Genomic DNA, 16939 nt, shown 5'->3' on the forward strand with positions numbered 1-16939 from the left:
AATGGTGACACCAAATTCCATACAGAAATGACCAAGCATATTTACAATGTGTGGGAAAGGACTTGTTTCGTTTGAACGGCAGCATTAGGTGACAATTTGTTACACCCCCCTCCCCCCTGCCTTTCTTGCATTGCAACCTTCCCATGTGGGACTGAACTTCTTGACTGTGGCTTGCTTGCTCACTGATGTGAGTTGAGACCCCTCATGTCACTAACTAAGATGCACAATTTTTTTTGCACAAAACATTAACAACTCTTAAAAACTTGCATACTACGACGACAATCATCAATGTCAGTTTGGACAAAAAAGGGAAAGAAATACTGACATTGGGCAGCATTACAAACACCCTGTATTTTTTGTGTGAAGACACAGAACTAAGCTGAAGAACGTTTACTAGAGCAGCAGCAGCAGCAGCATAAAATGGACAGTGGTGTAATAACTGACAAAAAATAACCTACCTAAACCACTGGAATCAAAATCACAAGCGTAACAGTTCAAAATTGGGCTTGATGTCTTCATCTAGACTCCCATTACTTTAGGCTCGCAATGGGTGCTGCCATTCACTGCGTGGAATAGCATTTCACATTATGGAAAATTCGGAGGGCTTATTTTACACATTACGGCACATCAAAACTTTCACCGCCAAGAAATGAGGTAAATCGTCGGTCAACAGTCCAGGAAACAGCTTTTCATGTCTACAGGAGCAAAATCCTCATAATGTTCTGTTTGAACAGAAGAGTGCATTCATACAGATGACCAGGGCTAAAATCTTCATGACAGAACATAACTGCAAATCGCACAATGAAAACCAAAACATCTGTGCATTTAGATACTACAGCGAAACAAAAAATTGCATCAATAAGTCAATCATCAGGAATTGCACTACCTGGTACAGTAGCCTGTGCATTGTGCTGTTATGACCATCGCTGGGTAGTCCCTAAATCATACTTCCAATAAATACACATGGTTTGCGGTGATTTTAGATGCCCACCACACAACATTTTTTGCACACCCGTTACACACCACACTAACCATGCGTTGCATCCTGGCCGTCTTAATGGTCATGTTCGCCTCCTAACCAGTGGCATTGGATGCCTGCTGCTCTTTTCACTGTTGCCCAGTATTGGCATTTCATTGCGGCCATTCCCATTCCATCCTCTTCTGTGTGGCTAAGGTGTTGTGCTGCTGGGCCCAAGGACATTGCAGGTTCGATTCCCAGCCACTTTTCTGACAGAGGCGAAAAGCAAAAACGCCCGTGTCTGCGAGACTTCGGCGCACGTTAAAGATCCCCCCCCCCCTTCTTGCCCCAGGTGGCCAAAATTAATCCGGAGCCTTCCACTACGGCGTGCCTCACCCACCTATTTCCCACACAATAAGGGAAACTGCTAGACATTGTTGTCTCAGCCAAACTGATGCACACGGCTTGCTGGAAAATGCCTATTCGAATGGCACAACTGACTGGCTCAGATTTGCTAGAGCTGCGCAGACAGCTACAATTTTGTCTAGCCGGGTGAGCCTCTCATTGTGCTTCACAGTCACAAGATCAATTGGAATAGTGATTGACAGGTTTCAGTATCGTCCTCTAAGTAGCCCAACCACCCGTTCTACATGAATGCGGACATTAGCCAATTTTCGAGTTTTTTGGACGTCCCAAGCCGATAACTGCGATTTCCCCCTAGTGAAAGCCGGCATTTCTAGCTTGGCTGAGTGGATGCCAACAGCATCACCTATTGTGAATCCTCTGTCAGCCAACACTGTGTCACCTGGTACAAGGTTATTTAAGATGCCGCAAGACTCGGTAAGGCGCTTGTCGCTGGTCCGACCACCCCAACCCTCGGAAATGAAAGTGACTGCACCTCGTGCTTTGCAGCACAACGCCTTAGCCACTGAGACACCGCGGCGGGTTATATTTGCAGCATTGGTAAAACCATTTTGGAATACTGCAACTTGCCAAGGAATTTAGTCCTGTCAGTTTTACCTTGCAATCTGATTATACTCACATTTTTTGCAGTTTGTTTTTAGTTGTAAATTAAGTGTATCAAGTCATTTTTTTTGCGTGTTTGCCATTCAGCAGAAGACTGCACTTACTGGGCACGTCTGGTATTGATGGTCATTTGTACTCAACACATCCTGTATTTACAGATTTCTTTTCTGACTCCAACAACTGCATCGGTGAAGCAATTTTGTAAGCCTGCAGCTCGTCGTCTTGTTCAGTTGTTATTAACGTGCTATGCTAGAGAAATCACATCAATCTCAATTATCTTTTTAGTTTAAGAGTGTGGCATTACTTTGTGTATTTACCAGAAAACTATTACCTGTCTGTATAATGCCTTTAAATCCCTATTTTTTTTAACTGTTTCAACACTTTTCTGTGTATGATACTGTCCAGTTGCTGTGATTTTTTTAACACGAGGAAAATGCAAATATCATTTTAAGCAGTGACATCACAAATGACATACTGTGTGCTGAATAAACTTTTTCTGTTGTTGCCCACTAACAGCTTTGCAGGCTTTGCTTAAAGACCTACAAAAAAAAATAAGTAGCAGATAGTGAATTTTCACTATTGTAAACGCGATACCCAGGACTCTGCTGGAAAAAACTCGTCATTGTGTACATAGAAGGGAACTTTGTATCTGGCACACAGCATCACTGAAAAGCAATTTACATGCCCATCATAGCTAAAACATGCTAAAATTCACACTCACTGCTACATTGTAATTTTTTTTTATTCTAAGCATCCCCTTTTATTCATGCCCCTTGCACTTGCGATAGATGCACTTACGGTTGATGCACAAAGATTTGGAGTATTTAACATTCAATACACCTTTTATTAAAATGGGGTAGGAACTAAGAATTGAGCAAATGGGGCAGTAAAAATTGGAACAATTCATATGGTGAAAGGTGTTGGAGGGCCAGAGACAGATGTGATGATAGTTCCAGGGTGCTTACTGCTCCTACCCTTGTTCTACTCTCCCCAAGTAGAAGCTGTGCAGTACGGTCTCCCACTGCTATTAACACTGCAACTTGGTGTGGCTGTGTGAGGACGCTGACATAGCATGTGTGCTAGGCCTGCTCCTTCCTGGCACCTGTGGCACTCTGCAGGGGGGGTGGGGGGACAGCTACTGTTACCTGTCCTGGGTAACAGTAGCTGTAGACAATTAAGCTCCGACACGAATTTGTCTGGAGGTGTCTCCAAACCACAGATTCCTGGGAGGGATACAGGCTCAGGTCAGCTGACAGTGGTTGAGGATATCCGTGTAGGACACTACTCTGTTCCTGCCTGACAGTGAGATGAAGCCACCGTCCAGATTGACGTGCGCTAGGTCGGTGAAGCCGCAAGCGGCGTTGTGTGCGGATTCACTCCTGGCCATGCCAAAGAGGGCAGCGGTCCAGATTAGATCCAGAATTAGCGGTCCAGAATTAGCGGTCCAGAATTAGCGGTCCAGAACTTGCCGGTTCGTTTTTCGGGGTCGAGGCCAAAAGTTAGAGGTACGGACACCTCTTCGGAGATCTGCCCTCGGGAGAAATTTAGGATTGCAGACTTGGAGGTTTTAATTAACAGCGATGCTGTTGAGCAAATCATTTCTGTATGGTGTCCGCAGCTTTTAAAATACTACGAAAATGCACACCATTCATGCTCGCGTGCCTTGATACGTGTGCATAGTTTGTCGCGGATAGTGGATAGGCCACAGATAGTTGGCATGGCCGAGGAAAGGAAGAGGCCGGTGTGCTTCGACAGGCTCGGCGTGCAAAGCATCTGCTAGAGACGATAAGTCATGCTTACAGGGCGGCACAAGAAAACGTCGATCAAAACGACGAGCTCACTCTGGCGTTGCTCAACGTAAGGTAATGAAATGCCATCCCGCCGACGTCAACCACGGCACCACGACAATAAAACTCAACTTTGTGTCCGTCAATGATCAAGTCTTGCACGTGAGCGCAAGCTTCCCTGAATTTTTTTACTGTTCTGATTTTTGTGAAGGCCACCATTGCCAGTGCAATGGCTGCTGCTTCATACACCACTGGGGTATGAAGCGGGCCAGAGGCAATGGAGTTTCCCTGGTTATTGACTACAGCAACTAATATTACGTCGAGACGAAAATAGTTGGCTGCGTCCCTGTAAACCACGTCCTCACATTTAGCTTAGCGTTTGCGCAGAGCTTGCGCCCTGGCCTATCGTCGCTCGTCGTCGTAATTGGGGTGCGTTTCACGAGAAGAGGGGGAATGAGGATGCAATCTCCGCGTTGTTGGAATAGCTACTTGTAAAGTCGTGCTGCAAGGAAGGTTAATGTCCAATGTGCTTAAAATGCGACTCCTTGTTTGGCTGTTAGCTAAAGCTCATGCTGCCTTAACCTTTGTAGAAAGTGTACGTCTGAAACTGATCATGGTATGCAGAAAAAGAGTTTTCCTCCATGTTCAAGAACCTTTCCCATGCATGGAATGAGAGATAATGGCTGGAGAATTTCAATCGTAAGCTTTTTTTCAGGTTTAGGGATTAAAATATTTTTGGCTCTTTTCCACTGTTTCGGAATGTGCCCTCTATCCCATCACATATTGAGCTAATGAGTGAGGGCTTCCAAAAAGTCATAACCTAGATTACAAGCATTTGTTCCTGATGTCGTTTTGCCTAAAAGCACATTTTGTTTTGTGCAAAGGGCCGTAATGGCAGCCGCGTACCTTGCCTGAAGTAATGTTGAGGAGGGCATTATTCCGGCTCGAGTAGGGGGGCAGTACTTTGGCAGCACAGCTTGCAATATGAAGATCCTGAATAACCTTCAATAGTTCTTTGTCCAAACTGATAGGGAATGACACCTATGATAGGGAACTGATAGGGAATGACACCTATGGCGAATTCCATTGGGAGAGCAGGAGCACTCAAAAGCACTCTGAAAGTGCTCTCTCCTGAGCAGGCGTGTTTCAGTGGTCGAACAGAAGTAGGAGCACTGTCATCCAGTGGTAGTGCGAGACCACTTTCGGTGCTCTGAGAGCAGTTGGGAGCAGTTCGATCTGCTCCCGCTTGAAAAGTCGGAGTGAGCACAGTACGATACGAAGGAAGTCACATGACCTTTAACGTCATATCCTCCCCTTTGTGTGTGTGTGTGTGTGTGTGTGTGTGTTTTGCTCCCTTGTATCGGGGAGCGCGGCAGTATCCATCGTGCATTTGCAACTTTGTGGAATGGGCAGCGAGCCCTACGAGCATGCGAATGCTTCACACCGCCACACGTGCTTTGCCCGGCTTTGCTCACACATGCTTTTCCGCAGAGATTGCTGGGATGCCTAAAGGCTGGAATACGTGGAGCGAACTTTCACGACAAAGTTCGCGCGGCAGGAAATCTCTGAGCTACCGTACTTATCCAATTCTAACGCGCCCCCGATTCTAACGCGCACCAGATTTTTCTGACAAAAAAACCAAAAAACTTGCACCTCCGTTTGTAACGCGCACGGAACTTTATAACCCAGACAAACGAATGCGGGAGAAATGGGCGATTTATTCCCCAAAGTAATTTCGCTCATCTCACTCCTCGTCGCTTTCCGCTGACCAGAACATCTCGTCCTTGGTGCCGCCAAGAGCCTTCGCGATGCCACACTTCTGAACGAACATTCAACCATGGTCGATGGGATCGTGGCCCACGCCTCGCACGCCCATCCCGCGAGCTTCTCCAGAGCCGCACGCTTCAGCCGACCGCTCGTTTTGAACGCGTGAGAGCCGCTGCTGCCATTGCTGTTATCAAGCGCGCAAGTGGAACAATTTGACGATTTGTGTGAACGCCGATAGAAAAGTCTAGGCGCATATGGTTCCTGCGTCCGAAAAATCGTTGCTAAAAGCTTTAGCGCCATCTTGACATGGTGATGGCGATGGGTGGGACGAAATTTCTGCTGTTTCGGTTTCGGTTTCGAATCCGATGCTAACGCGCATGTGATTTTTCGGCCTATTTTTCCGGAAAAAGGGCGCGCGTTAGAATCGGGTAATTACGGTACATGGAGCGACGACATGACACGCGCCGCCGCGCTGCCGCTGGGCTGCTCTTAATTAAAGCCCCTCCGCCGCGGCCCTGCCCATAGGAGGGGCTTTACTCTCACTGAACTCCATGCCCAGAATCAACGGTGCTGTTCAGTAAACAGACCCAGTGAAGGAGCTTCCCACTTTGGTTGTACATCATTTAACGATTCTGCGTGGGGCGGGGGTGTTTCTTCTACTGAAATATTTGTTCTCAGTTCTCAAAAACGCTAAGGGCTGAACAGAGAGAGAGAGAGAGAGAGAGAGAGAAAAAAAACGAACGGCACCGGGGAGATTCGCACGAACGACTACAAGAACAAGTAGCCGGCAGTTTAACCTCTACTTCACCCCAAGAGATGGTGCATATGAGCAAAATAGCCTCTGTTACTGGTTTTTGCCGTATTTGAGACGCCCTCGTAGTGATACCGCCTGTTCCTCACTCGCCAATCTTGCAGACAGGCCTCATATTGCTGCTACTGCAAGTAGTGTAGCCGGATCGCCCTTATTTAACCTGATAAATGCTATCATGTATGCCCATACAGCCGGTCGGGACCGTGTTTTCCCCTCGTCGTTTTTTCCTCTCCCACCTGCTCTCCGGGTGCGTGCCGCACTCATGGCAGGTGCAGTGGCCCTGCTCCCGCGTGCCCCCAAGTGTTCTGTCACCTACTCCTCACTGCACGATGCCACTGCTCCTGTTCTCTCAATGGAATTCCCCATTAGGTTGCATCAATGTATGGCTTGGCTCTTACCGAGATCGATTAAGCATCAGACGACGTTTCATGTCTTGGGTAGTTGCTTCTCACGGTGCAATCGCAAGCTGCATGCCAATTTTGTCGCAATAACTGAGTATTCTTCAATGTGTTGGTCAAGCCAATCCAGGCGACAAAACACGTTGCAACTGACTTTGTTCTTGCGGAGTTGCTGTTGCAAACCACTCTTGGCCTCCCACATGTGGGGAAGCTGCAAGTCAACCTGTCATTGGCTCCCTGCTTCAAATGTATAATTAGTTGCCTGCTCAGCATCTCGGCCCAGTTGATCCGCCTTTGCCTTGATGTTAGTTATTTCTCAGATATGTGGACCAATCACCGAGTGTGAGGAATCCCGCTGCACCACTCAGAGCCCTTGAAATGCATCTCAGTAAATGAGGATAAGCGGGCCTACCAGACCTTCGTTTGATGTTGCCGGGTGGTCGCTGCCGAGATTCTCTTATGTGTTGCGTAAAGTGGTCTTCCTTTACGTGTGTTCTGTAAAAGTGAGGCAAGGCTGCTCACACTGCTGCTCATCACTGCTCACACTACTTCCGGTGCAAGTGGGATGCGTATGGTCAGTGGTAAGGGTGAGGCCTTCTTGTTGGGCATCAAGCCAAAGGTTTTCGCTTTTTAATGGTGTCATGCTTGCAATCCCCACTTAGTGTGATGTGCATTAAAATCACCGACAATGAGTAATGTGTCGAAATGGAAAATTTCAAGAGTTTTCTAAAAAAGCTCGGTCAATTTGGAGGTGTTGCGAGAAGGGCTCCATACGTTTAGGAGAAACGTGCCGGTCAGCCATGTTTTGCATTTAGTAATTAATTCGATGCAACAATACTCGCATCCCGGCCGGCAAATTTCACTTCTTTTCACAGACGCAGAAGTTTTGACGCCTCCGAACGCTCCAAGTTCTACACCGTGTTTGCCATTTGAAAAGACTTTCCACACTGATGAGTTCTACACTGTTTGTTGATTAGTACACACATACCCTGAAGTCACTGACCAAAGAACTGAAGCGCATGAAAAATTTCTTGCCGGCCTGACCCCTGACCCGACAGGCACAGTCAGCCCTGTGTGGCAGCAGCGGCTCACCATTGTTTGCATTGCTGGATGTAAACAAATTTTTCCTTTGCAGCTATGTCAGCTGACTCCTTAGCCATGATTGGCTATCCGGTTTTGCATTGCCGAGGCGCAACGAGGGGATTCAGTCCTAGAGCGATCTTGTCCTCCCTCGCAAAGCGAGAAAAAGCGATGCCCGGCTCATCACTTGCGATGTCACGCAATGTGCCAAGTCGCCAGTGGGAATGTGCCTTTAGACGATTGGTGAGCACTTTGGAACTGTCCGCTGACGGAGGCCAGACGCACGTGCAGTCGATTTTATGGGGCCCATTCCCCTTCATGCAGCGTCCTCAAAGAACCGGTGATGCAAATGTTGAGACCGGTGATTTCAGCACCAATCTTATCCTCAAATTGCACTAACATGGCTTTGAATGTCGCACGAGGGTTTCCATGATCTGTTCTCCAAAATTTTGAAGCACACCTTCCGTAACGTACTAATCATCCGACCCTGAAGCAAGGGGGGTTTGCCAAGGCCAATTTTCTTGTCCCAGTGTTTTAACTGAGTAGAGCCAGATGGAGAATTGTCCATTGCATCTGCGGACCCAATTTCTGAGGACCCCAAGGTCGGTAACCTGCTGTGGCTGGAGTGAACAATGGCCTGAGATGCTGGTCTGACGTTTTGGAAGAGGCGGGGTTCACAGTGGTGTCGACTCCCTTAAGTTCAGTTAGGGCTGCTTTTAGAACTTTTTCTTTGCAACGATAATGGACTCAAGCATGTGATGGATTTTGTTAATTTCTGAGCATGAATCGGAATGTCTGCCGTGAGTGTATTGACTCTGGGGGACCATGTGTCTCTGAGTGTGTTTGCCGTGGGAGACCGTAGCTGCCCAGCTCACCTTGTTGTTTAGGTTGATTCTGTTGGCATGGATATGGCCGCCTGTCCTCGATGGTTTTGGCCCTCAGTGCTCGACAGCCGACGATGCAACGTCCAGCGCACACAATCCCAGCTCCGGGTGGAGTTGTCCTTGGTCGCCGGTCCACAGCTCGCATTCCCTTGGCTTTGCTGCAACCAAGGAAAGGAGCCCAAATGGTCACTCTCCCCAGATGAGGCCCTAAAGAATTTTTTACTGCTCCTTTCGATTGTCCTCGTCCTTCACGAATAGTCACAATCTGCGCATAGAGTGTAAATCCCAAAGTGCTAGGACTTGATTTTAATGAAGCCTGTCGCGTGCTTAAGCTCCCAATCAGAGGTCAAGGAAAAAACGTTCAATGCATTACTGACCGCTAATCGCTAAAACGCTTCAACAAGGCCGAAGCCACATGTAGCCAAAGCAACAAGCACGAAATGAACATCGTACTGTTAAACTAGGCCGTACAGCCAGTGTCTTCTTGGCAGGAGGCACTTATTCATGTGGCAGCATGTAATGCCTTTCAGCTGCTGCTTGCATCAATCTAGAGTTTTGCTCCCGTGAGTACACCCCATTGTTTTTCTCAACAGCTGCGTAGTTTAATTTGACCCAATGCAAGTGCAGTTACTAATACGCCTGCAGTGCACTGGCCTTGAATGCAGGATCACACATGCTTGGTGCATTGCTACCGTGATATGCTGCACGTATCAACTCGACTCAACAGTGTGTCACCTGACAACCTCCAAATGCACACCTGAAACACCTCCTTTAGTTCTTTCCAGGGTGCTCATTCTTCACAGTCCATCAACTGTTGGTACAGCCAGAAATACTTTTAGGGGTTGGGGGTGTATGGAGGTATGGGAGAATGGAAGGAGCCTTGCCAAAATGAATGCTAGCACTTGCTTATGTGCAGCATAGTAAAATGTTTGGGGGAGGGGCTTCAAAACCCCTTCGCGCTGTACCTGGAGAATCCTATCGGCCATCTGGGAGGCCATCACTGATGTGTTGCTGGGGCATTCTTGGCTCGTTTCTCTCTCACAAAGGTGAGCACATGGAGGAGTTATTTGTGCACTTGACAGCACCTGAGGATTCACAAGGATTGTCAGCTGCTGATAATGGCTGAGCTGTTGGGTTGACCTTTCTTTTTTCTGTGCAGCTTAGCAAAGGGGTCAGCCTCGCGTAGGATGTTTACTAGCACTGATGAGAGGCTGAAAGTTGGGACGTAAAGAGTAGTCAGGCAGTGGATGTTCACACGTATTTAAAGAATTGGCCATCATATGGCTTATGTGAAGACTATGACATGCTTTTCATCACTATCAGAAGTGGGGTAGGTCCAGCCCCTTTAAGGGACCGTGGCACACCATCTTGCATTCGGGACAGACGCAAACACCCACACATCAAAACGTTCGACAAGTACTCCTGTAATGATGCCAGCATTTACGGAGGTGAAGGATAAAAAAATCTAAAATGAAGTTTGCCTTGGAGGTGCAGTGTCCCTTTGGCACTGCACATTTTTATACGTTTCAACACGAATTTTGCATAATCAACATAAAAAAAAAAGTTGTACAACTGAAACTGAAAAGCAACACAGGCTGCATAAACTTTACCTTCTTAAGAGAAGCAAAAATAGGCCAGAAACATGCATACGCTATGCCAAGTTTTTTCTGCAGCCTTGTGTGCCTAGTGGTGGCTGGATGGCTTTTTGTTGACTTCGCCGGACTGGGGGAGTGGCTGTTGAGAGCCAGTGGTTGATCTCATGCTTCAGACCTGCAAGAGTGAGTAGTAACATGTGAACTTAAACATGCTGCGATGCACAGTTTTACAACAGTCAGTTCACCAGTGACCACATAAAGTTGAAAACGGCTTGTGCTTGCTTTGTAGAAGGTTTGTACGAACACTTTGATTGACTATGAGGTTTAACACACTGACACTACACAGGCGATGAGGCACACCGTAGTGAGGGACTAAGGTTAATTTTGACCACTTGGGGATGTTTTAACGTGTGCCAAAATCTCGAACATGGGCATTTCTGCTTTTCGCCTCCATTAGAAAAGCGGCAACTGTGGCCAGTTGCCGCTTTTCAAATATGAAGTCTGGACTAGAAGGTATGCAGGCAACGTTTAACAAATATACATATGTGCAGACGCAAGGATGGTGAAAACAGAGCCTGCAAGCATATGAATAGTCTGCTTGCCGGTTGGGAAGGTTGGTTGCTTAAAAAAAGAATGGTGCATAAAATAACCTGCTAGATACCATGTGTGCCCAAGGCAATGCTTAAAAATCAACTCGCCATTCCATGTAATAAATGCAGCTATGTAGTAAAAGCACAGAGGGGGAGGGAGGAATAACTGGGTGTTTTAAGGTGCACAGTAAAAATAGCGCAGTTAAAAGGAACGAGCCAAAGATGGAACTAGCGTTACTCCGCTTTGTTCACTAATTAAAATGCCCAATTTTTTTGATTCCTCAAATTAAGGTACTTCCTGTCTCGTCGGCTGACGAGTGACGATGAAAGCGACCACACCGACCGGTTGATGGAACTCAAGTGCCTTTATTAAGCGAAGAGAAATAAACCCCCCCGGTCCCCGATGGCGCGGCGGCGCAGGCGTGGAACACGATAGCTCACGCGTCACACATCCGGCGGGTTTGATCCGCGGAGCTTTCAACCGTCACTGCTGGTGTTTCGTGTGTGCTTGAATAACTGTCAGACGCAAGGCCATTAGGCATGCCTGCACCGTTGAACGGCACCAAATGCCGACGGTTGCGCTGAATGATGCCTGTCGGTGTTTCCACCACATATGAGCGTGGTCTTCTTGCTGGGCTGAGCACCTTTGCTGCGCATGACATATCCTGCACCCACACATCCTCCCCGTCAGCGAGTGGGCGGAGTTGGTGGGCGGCGTGACGACGGTTGAAGTCTTGACTTTGTTTTGTTCGGTTAGCTTTATCCTTAGCTGCAACTTCGTCGTGTGGTGGCCACTCCGGTTGCAGGGTGTCTGGCATCTTCGGCACTGTCGTTTGCAGACGTCGGCCCATTAGGAGCTGCGATGGGCCGTATCCGCTCGCTCCTGGCGTGTCGCGGCACACCAGAAGCGCCATGTGTGGGTCCTTGGATTTTGTGAAAAGATCCTTCATGGTCCGCACCATGCGTTCTGCCTCGCCGTTTGACTGTGGGTAGCCCGGGCTGCTCGTGATGTGATGAAATCCGTAGGTCTGCGCGAACTCGGCGAACACCCATGACGAAAATTGCGGGCCGTTGTCGGACACGAACACATCAGGTATTCCATGTCGCGCGAACGTGCTCTTGACAGCCGCAATGACAGCTGTGGAGGTGGTCGACGACAAGCTAATTACTTCCGGAAAACGAGAGTAGTAGTCCACCACGATTATGTAGTGAGTTCCATCAAGTTCAAACAAGTCGGCGCCTACACGATGCCATGGCCGATTTGGAGTCGGTGTTGCGATTAGTGGCTCCGAACGCTGAACTCTCGTCTGAGCGCATTTCTCACACGATGTTACGAGCCGCTCAATTTCGCTGTTAAGGGTAGGCCACCATACTGCGTCCCTTGCCCTTGCCTTGCACCGTCCAATGCCCTGGTGGCCTTCGTGGATTTGCTGAAGTACCTCACGGCGCATCAGGCTTGGAATAATGATGCGGCGATCTTTGAGCAAGAAGCCATCGCACACTGTGATGTTGCCTCTTTCCTTCCAGTACTCCCTTAGATGAACTGGAACCTTTGAGACGTTTTCTGGCCATCCTTTCTCACAGAAGCGGAGTAGCCCAGAACAGATGCCGTCTTCCGCTTGGTGCTTGCGTAAGGCATCCATGCGGGAGGACATGAGGGTGGCAGCTGCTGTAACGACTTCCCCAATGAATAACTCGATGGAGTCTGTCTGCCATTGACTTCGCTCAGGATCGTGTCCCTGAATAGGAGCCCTTGACAGCGTGTCTGCCGTGGCAATCAGCTTGCCAGGGACGTAGAGAACAGTGAACTGATAGTGCATAAGACGGATTCGCAAGCGCTGGATTCTGGGCGGAATCATGTCGAGTTCTGCTGATCCCAGGAGCGTGACTAAAGGACGATGATCCGTTTCGACTTGAAATGCGATGCCCCTCAGAAACTGGTCGAACCTCTTGACAGCCCACGTCACAGCCAAAGCTTCTTTTTCTGTTTGACTGTAGCGGCTTTCAGTGTCCGTTAGGAATCGTGAGGCGTAAGCAACCGCTCGTCGTTCTCCCGATGGTTGATCTTGAAGCAATATGGCTCCGAGACCGTATGAGCTTGCGTCAGCTGACACAACCGTGGGGTACGATGGGTCATATTTAGCCATGCAGACCTCTGAACTGAGCAAGCTTTTGAGCTTGTCGAAAGCAGCTTGCTGGCACGGTCCCCAAAGCCATGAGTTTCTCTTTTGAAGCAATGCCCTGATCGGTGCTGTGATGTCGGAAAGATGAGGAATGAAGCGGCCCACATGGTTCACCATTCCCAGCAGTCTTCGGACACCGCTGACATCTAATGGGGTTGGTAGCTTGGCCAAGGCCTCGACCTTTTCTGGATCGGGAATGATTCCTTGTGCGCTAACCACGACTACAAGAAACTTGACTTGGTTTGCAGAGAACGTGCATTTCTTGCGGTTCAGCTTGATTCCCGCTTCTTCCAAGCGCTATAACACCTGCTTGAGACGTTGGTCATGCTCTTGCTGCGGTGCTCTGAAGACAAGAATGTCGTCAATCATGCTCACAACTCCTTCGAGGCCTTCCAGAATTCTGCTCATCTGTCGCTCAAAATATTCTGGCGCTGAGCAGATTCAAAAAGGTAGCCTTTGGAAACAATCTTCCCATTGGTGTTATGAACGTAGTGAGTTCTTGACTTTCTTCTGAAAGCTTCACCTGGTGAAAGCTAGCGGTAGCATCGAGCTTAGAGAATACCTTTGCTGATCCGAGGCGTCCCAGGATGTTCTCGACTGAGGGTAGTATGTGACGCTCCCGAAGCACGACTGCATTGAGTCGGGTGAGGTCAACGCACATTCGGTAGCCTCCTCCTGCTTTTGGAACAGCCACCATACCGGAACACCATGGTGTGGGACGGTCCACCCGTTGGATGACTCCCTGGGATTCGAGCTTGGTGAGCTCCTCTCGAACTGGTTTGTGAAGCGGAATCTGTACTCTTCTCGGCACGCTGAGTGAGAACGGTTTGGCGCCTGGTTGGAGACGTATCACGTATTCGTCTTGCAGCTCACCCAAGCCATCGAAGAGACTGTCCTTCAAAGTGACGGTAGAATCCGTTACACTGTCCACGAATCGCACAACTCCAAGAGCCTGTATCGCAGGGAATCCAAGAAGCGGCGGGTCTTGCGAAGGCACAACATACACTGTTTGCACTGTAGACCTGCCTTTCCAGCTCAGTTTCGCTTGGAATGTTCCTAGAACGGTGAGGGAGTAATTTCCTGGGCCCGTAAGCTCACCTTCTGGCTTTTGCAGCTGTTCGGTATGCCTGGAAACGAGTCCGGTACCACTGTCACCTCCGCACCCGAGTCAACCTTGAAGTTAGCGTAGTCCGTTGACGGCCACTTTTACGAACTTGGCTCTGGTGATGGCTACTACGGAGTGCAGTGTGAGAGCTCCCATGTTCTTCTTGCTTTTCTTTTCGCAGACTGCTTCGAAGTGTCCAATCCGATTACACCCTTTGCACTTGGCTTGCCTAGCTGGGCAATCTGCTCGAGGATGCATTGGTCGACCGCAGTATCTGCAGCTCGTGGTAGCGTCGCTTGTGTTGGACTTCATAACACGCTTGCCGGAGCTCCCTTGAGAATCCGAGCCATGTCGCGGCTTTTGGAAGCGCTTTTGAACTTTGGCCTCGGCCACAACGTGAGCAGGATTCGGCTCTTTTTGGAACACTGCTGCACGGGCTTTCACGGCATCTTCGTTGATGCGAGCCTGTAGTCTTGCTTCTTCAAGGGTAAGCTTTTGTGTTCGGCACAGTTTGTCCACAAGGTTAGAGTCCCGGAGACCCACGACGAACCTGTCTCGAACGAGTCGTTCTTCCACTTCCGCTGAGGCGTAGTTGCACTTTTTGACAAGTGTACGCAGCGCAGTGTAGAACTCGTCTACGGTCTCGCCTTCACCCTGGGTTCGACAGTGGAAGCGGACACTTTCGTAGACCTCGTTGACCGGGTGGATGAACTGATCGGTGAACTTCTTCTAGCGAGCTCCAGTCTTCGCTGGACAATGCTAGAGTGTTGAGAACGCGGCAGGCGTCTTGGGAGCCCATGTCGTAAAGAAGCGTTCTGACCTGTACTTCTCCCGGCGCTTGGTAGAGCCCAGATGCATAGCAATAGTCGTCGAACTGGTAGACCCATTCTTTCCAAGAGCTTGGGTTCCCAAAATCGAATTTCGGTGGCGGTTGAAGCCCGGTGCCGCTGAACTGGATAGAAGGATCTCCATCCGCCATAGCGTGTTTTGCAGGCTATGCACCTTAGACTGATTGCTATTAATAATTGATCGATGTGTCGCTAACTTTATCCCACTTCTGACACCATGTCTCGTCGACTGACGAGCGACGATGAAAGCGACCACACCGACCGGTTGCTGGAACTCAAGTGCCTTATTAAGCGAAGAGAAATAAACCCCCCCCCCCCCCCCGGTCCCCGATGGCGCGGCGGCGCAGGCGTGGAACACGATAGCTCACGCGTCACACATCCGGCGGGTCCGGTAACGCGAACCGCCGCCCGAGCGAGCGTGAGAAACGCACCTTCAGCGCGCCGTGAAATGCGCGTCCACTACACTTCCGAAATCTGGGTCCTAGTAATTTTTCTGCGTCAAGACTTGCGCATTGAATCTACACGGCACCAGCGGAACGGGTTGGTCTCTGCAACAGCAGATTTTCTCTGGAATTGGAGTCTGAAGAAAATCTCAGTGATGTCAGTGTCAGTGATTGCCGCGATTTAAATAAAAAACAAGAGCGCGCCTGTTTTTTATCCCTCGTTCGAACAACCGACAAGGCATCCAGCGTGCGACCGCGACTGGTGACTGCGAAGCTGATGGTGGCGCATTGCTGCCTGCCTAAGTTTTCATTCCAATTTATTTGAAAACACGTTGGCAGACGGGGGCGTGCACGAGTAGGTAGAGCGATAAAAACGTTAGAGCCCACGTATGCGTGCGACTGCGTCGCGATAAGTCACGCGTATGCTCGCGGAAAAGTGATCGCCCGAAGGCATATGCAGAAAATGTTGCCGTACGGAAGCCAAACTCGAGGGATTTGTTCAAAGGGCGCTTGCGATCCGTCAGCGCTCGGGTTACAGCACCGGCCTCGCATTCGCTACCATCGCTAAATCGGCGTACGCGTGAAACAGCTCTCCAAAGAAATTATTCGGTTTTTGTAATCAACCATGTATTAGAGGGAACTTACCAGACAAAGTCGTGGATACGGTGCGGGTGCACTTGCGTCGGCATCCACGGCGGCAGCCAACTGCAGTGTCGGACTTGCGCGCCGTTCCGGCCGTTCGCTGCCGCGGTTTCATCCTCCGGTGATGCGAAGTTATCAATGGCAGGTGGTAGAGCGCCACCACGTAATGTGAATGCGATTAATAATATATCTCTTGACGCCACTACCGATAATTGGGTTGAAACGCGGCAGACGACAAACGGGACACCGGTGTTTTTTTTTTCTCGAGATGTGGGCGCACAGCGCATGCGCTAGCACAGTGGCCACAGACATGGCGGCTTTCAGTGTGGCCAAGCGAAGAAAATCGCCCGCTAAACTTTTGAATGAATACCGTCTATATGATATCCAGCTCCTGTGAACTTAAGTATGATACGTTAATAAGAATGGCGTCTTCATTATAAAAATTTAGGGTAATGGTCAAAGAGCGACTTGTCAGGTTGCGCGGCAGCAAAGTGACCCTCTCGTCTGCGCCTGGAATCCTGGACACCAACCTCGACTTACGCCTTTAACCTCCCCTAGCAAGAGTGCAGTGAAATCGGAGCATGCAGTCAGTGAAGAATATCCAGCCTCCACCTAAACGTCGTGTCGTATGGTGATCTCGAGATTTCATTCCGAGTGAACACGGACCTCGTGAAGACATCAACCTCGCCATCTTCCAGTCTGTATGGTGAGCGTACGTTTCTGTCGACGATGCACGCAGCTACAGTCGTCAAAAGTGCTAACAAAAACAAAGAACGAGATGGCACAGAGTGGGATTGTACGATAACCACTGGGGCATCTTCG

General features: G+C 49.1%; 1 protein-coding gene and 1 long non-coding RNA gene across 2 annotated transcripts in view; both read right to left on the bottom strand.

The window, feature by feature from the left end:
* Positions 1–16939, bottom strand: part of Pip (heparan sulfate 2-O-sulfotransferase pipe) — a 161103-nt gene that overhangs the window by 122846 nt on the left and 21318 nt on the right. The window lies entirely within an intron of this gene.
* LOC144158123 (uncharacterized) lies at positions 4849–16454 on the bottom strand. Its single transcript, XR_013319945.1, has 3 exons — positions 16121–16454; positions 10362–10481; positions 4849–8869 (listed from the first exon to the last, which is right to left on the bottom strand). It is a non-coding gene; the product is annotated as an uncharacterized LOC144158123 (long non-coding RNA).

Source organism: Haemaphysalis longicornis, unplaced genomic scaffold (genome assembly GCF_048455015.1).
Source record: "Haemaphysalis longicornis isolate Haplotype H1 unplaced genomic scaffold, Haemaphysalis longicornis Haplotype H1 scaffold_10, whole genome shotgun sequence".
In the NCBI taxonomy this organism is placed as follows: Eukaryota; Metazoa; Arthropoda; class Arachnida; order Ixodida; family Ixodidae; genus Haemaphysalis; species Haemaphysalis longicornis.